Below are 5,000 nucleotides of genomic sequence, written 5' to 3' on the forward strand. Positions count from 1 at the left end.
GCGTCATAAATGTAAGGCTCACTAAACTCACACTAAGATCACAAACACACCCTTGAAAGTCCACACCATCACTTCCAGTAGGGCCTCTTAAATTAGAATCTTTACTAAACTTTCAATACAATCACGAAAATACCACTGAAAATCTCAAATCACTTCCAACAGAGCGTCATAAATGCAGAAGTCTTACTAAACTCTCAATAGAATCACGAAGACACCTTAAAAACCCACACATCACTTCCAATAGAACCTTATAAATGTAAAGATCCCTGTTCTCTCTCACTAAAAACACGAAAACAGCCTAGAAAACCTTAAATAACTCCCAGCAGAGTCTTTTCTAAGCATCACTCTTGCCAAGCTCCCACTGGAATCACGAAAACACACTAGAAAACCTGAAAATTAACCAATCACGAAAACCCTTGAGAACCCTACGTGACCTCCATCAGAGCCTCTCAAACGCCAAGGACAAGACCAGGAAGAAAGGTACAAGAACACGCAGCAAAGACACAAGGGAGGCCACGAGACGCACTAATTCCTCTATAGAAGACTGTCACCGCAGAGCTAGGAGGAAATTACCGTGGAGAGCCGCGAGCCATTGGGTGAGGCGAGGTGTACAACAACATTAAACACACGGCCGGCGACGAGACCATCTTCAAAAGGGTTCCATACAAAGACTTTACCCTCCCTACTGCTACCGCTGCTCGCCTCCTGCCCGTCCCTGTGTCTGTCTCTCGGCCCCTCAGTCCCTCGAGTTTCTGGTTGGAACCCCATCGCTAAGAGGCTTTTCCTGGCAACAATGGGGATCAGGGGCCATTTCACGCTATTATGTGGGTGTAATATATATACCGGGCTTTTTCTAGTGTGGGATCCCGGGCTTAGATAACCGCCGGGGACTGATGCGCTGATGACGAATTACAGCAGCGTGAAGGAGAGTGAGGAGTGGGTGTGTCAAGATGTCTGTCTCCTGGTCGTGATGAGTTGAAGAGTAATGTTGTGTTAAGATTTATAGAAGAGATGCTTTTTTTTTTTGCGCTGTAGTTGTTGTTGTTGTTGTTGTTGTTGTTGTTGTTGTTGTGATAGCAAAGTGAAAAGGGAGAAAAGTCCAGGAGGAGAAAATAAAGTGGAAAAGAAAGAAAAGATACGAAAATGGATTAAATTTGACGAAGAAAATCCAAGGTTGTATGTTGTAAAGAAAGATAATTAGTACGTGTTTTTTGTTGTTGTTGCTGTTGTTCTTGTTGTTGTTGCTGTTGTGGTGTTGGCGGTGGCGGTGGCGGCGGCAGCGGCAGCGACGGTGACGGCGGCGGCGGCGGCGGCGACGGTAGCAGCAGCAGCAGCAGCAGCAGCAGCAGTAATACTCTTTTCTTTCCCTCTTTTCATATTAATCCCGAGGAAAATTATTTACACGCACAAAAAATGAACTCTAAAAATAAAAAGTGAATATGGAAAATGTTGCCTGCAATGAGCAAATTAAAATGCCAGAAAATAAAATGTTTTGAAAATTTTTTACCTGCACAGATTTCATTCACACGTTTGTCAACTGGAGAGAGAGAGAGAGAGAGAGAGAGAGAGAGAGAGAGAGAGAGAGAGAGAGAGAGAGAGAGAGAGAGAGAGAGAGAGAGAGAGAGAGAGAGAGAGAGAGAGAGAGAAATCAGGTATACATAAGGTAATTAAAGGCAAGAATTAAATATACAACAAACACGTGGACTGCTGTTTGTTATTGTAGTTTATATTGTTCTTGAAACCAGGTAGCAGTGTACTTGAGCAACACAGGTGAACGTTTCAATTAGCACAGGAGAACGATGCATCAAGGTAAAGTAGAACAGGTGAAGCAGGTGCAACACAATATTGAAGGTAATCAATAAAACACACACACACACACACAAGAGAGAGAGAGAGAGAGAGAGAGAGAGAGAGAGAGAGAGAGAGAGAGAGAGAGAGAGAGAGAGAGAGAGAGAGAGAGAGAAGCGTTGAGTTTCTTAAGGCTAACAAGACAAAAAAAAAGAAAAAAAAAACCCTTTGCCATTCTCAACAACCATCACCAACTATCAAGAAATTCCTGACGATTCCACTCCAAATCCCTGCAACATTCCAGCTCCACAACATTCCCTGGAGGTCTCAAATCCACGCAACGACCCAAGTCTTAGCTCGGCCGTAACCTTGAAACTCCGCAACCCTTACGATACGCAGGCTACACGATACAGGGAGGGAAGGTCTTCTCAAATATTTCGCTTCCTCCCTTGTCTTATCTCCGGTGCTTTTAACAGTTTTATGGAAAGTTGTTGTGTGTTTTTGTGATGGTTATGATAGGTTGGTAGATTGTAGTGGAGGTTGTTGTGGTTCTAGTGGTAGTTTAAAAGGTTCTTGTGGAAGTTGCTATGGTTCTCTAAGGGGTGATAAGATGACAGGTTCTAGAGCAAGCTGTTGGTTTTAGTGGTAGTTTAAGAGGTTCTTGTGGAGGTTACTGTGGTTCTAGTGGTAGTTTAAGAGGTTATTGTGGAGGTTACTGTGGTTCTAGTGGTAGTTTAAGAGGTTATTGTGGAGGTTACTATGGTTCTAGTGGTAGTTTAAGAGGTTATTGTGGAGGTTACTGTGGTTCTAGTGGTAGTTTAAGAGGTTATTGTGGAGGTTACTATGGTTCTAGTGGTAGTTTAAGAGGTTCTTGTGGAGGTTACTGTGGTTCTAGTGGTAGTTTAAGAGGTTCTTGTGGAGGTTACTGTGGTTCTAGTGGTAGTTTAAGAGGTTTTCCTGGAAGTTATTGTGGTTTTCCTTGATTTTTTCTTGGTTTTATTGATTAACAGAGTCTAGTGGAAGTGATTTTTTTTTTTTTTGAGTGTTTTCGTAAATCTGGAGGCAGTACAAAAGGCTTCATTCCAGATATATTGTGGTTGTCAGGTGTTTTTGTAATTGTAGTTATAGTTTGCCGGGTTCTGATAAGTAATTTTGGTTTATGATTCTAGTGAAGATTAACAAGTTCTATTGATGGTTGTTGTGGTCATCAGCAATGCTTTCATGATTCCTGTAATGCTTTAGCAAAGATTCTATACAACAAACTAAACAAACGCTCTTTTTTTGTGTGTGTCTTGAAATTAGTAACATACAGATTATTGCAAATTCCTTACATTCAGAAAAAAAAATTATCAGAATAAAAAATCAAGTCTTGAAATGTGTAGGAACCCTAGTAATCATCTCTGCAATACAAAAAGTCTTAAAAAAAATAAATAAATAAAAAATCCACAAGGCTTCCAAACACGGCCGAGGATGCCAGGGATACTGAGGACACAGGGAGAGGAAGGGAAAGAGAACCACACAAATTTTCCCCCTTTTTACCCTTTCTTGCCTCACTCTTTCCCGGTTGCTGCGGTTAATCGTCCTCTGTGCCGCCAGCAAGACCCGCCGCCACCACCGCCACCACCACCACCACCACCACAAGTTCGTGAAGAGGAAGAGGAAGAGGAACTGAGATTTTTGCTTCTGGCTGAAATTGGGACTTCCGTTGTGTGGCCCAAGGAGTGTTGCTATCAAGATGACGCAACAGGAGTCGGGAGTCGGAATATACCACACCAAGAGGAAGAGGAAGACACGGGGCGGGGCTCGGGGGCCTCAACCACTTCCTCTTGCCGGGGGAAGGGGGAGATTAAAGGGCTGCTGTGAGGGATGTTTGGGCGACAAAAAGGGTCCGGAAGGAGGTAAAGAAGAGGTGAAGCTACAAAACGGGAACAGCTGACTGTAACTGGAGAGAGAGAGAGAGAGAGAGAGAGAGAGAGAGAGAGAGAGAGAGAGAGAGAGAGAGAGAGAGAGAGAGAGAGAGAGAGAGAGAGAGAGAGAGAGAGAGAGAGAGAGAGAGAGAGAGAGAGAGAGAGAGAGAGAGTAAATCAGACCCAATTCCTCGTCGACATGAGGGAGGGAAAAAAAAGGAAACCCCCACCCATAAAAAATCGACCGTTTCCCTTCGATGTTTTTCACAAGATAATTAGAACAATTTGTCAGTCAGATTGTTATAATTAACTCCTCAGAGAGACGGGACGAGGAGGAGGAGGAGGAGGAGGAGGAGGAGGAGGAGGAGGAGGAGGAGGAGGAGGAGGGTAACTGGAATGCGTAGGAAGACAAGGACTTGACGATAAAGAGAGAAGAGAATGTGGAAGAGGAGGAAGAGAAGAGGTAGGAGAAAACAATGAAACAGAGAAAAGGGAAACACACACAAAAAAAATACAAAACACAGAAATAAAATAAAAAAAACAGGAGCAAATAAAAAGATAATACCAGACACTTGTTATTTTTCCAAACACTCTGGAATAAATTAAATCAAATGCATCTTCGTAAAATATTTTTCACGTGAAGGAAGAGAAACGAAAAATTAAAATCCTTGCATTGATATTAGTACAACACCAACATATAGAAATAATAATAATAATAATAATAATAATAATAATAATAATAATAATAATAATAATAATAATAATAATAATGCTGGTGTCCAATTTAAACTAGCTTATTTGGGTATTAATTTGGATATTATTAGAGCAAATTTGCATAATACATTTTTATTAAAGAAAATACCGCGTAATATATTATAGAGATGGAAGAAAAAGACAGGAAAAGGTGAAATAAAGGAAGAAAGAGAGGAAGTAAGATAGACAAAGAATAACAGAGAGAAAGGAAAGAAGAATGAATGATAGACATGAATAGAAAGAAAGAAAGAAGAAAGGTAAGATAGAAAAAATTGATATGGATAGAAAGAAAGAAAAAAAGAAAGAAAGGAAAAAAAGGAGATAGTAAAACAATGATAGATATGGATAGAAAGTAAGGAAGAAAGAAAATAAATAAAAGAATGAATGATAGAGACGACTAAAAAGAAAGAATGAAAGAAAGAGGTGAAACATATAGAAAATTTCACAGCGCAAGGAAAGCCAACTGAAATACACCAAAAAATAAAATATGCAGTCCCTGGCACAACTCTCTCTCTCTCTCTCTCTCTCTCTCTCTCTCTCTCTCTCTCTCTC

The sequence above is a fragment of the Scylla paramamosain genome, chromosome 36 (genome assembly GCF_035594125.1).
Source record: "Scylla paramamosain isolate STU-SP2022 chromosome 36, ASM3559412v1, whole genome shotgun sequence".
Taxonomy (NCBI): Eukaryota; Metazoa; Arthropoda; class Malacostraca; order Decapoda; family Portunidae; genus Scylla; species Scylla paramamosain.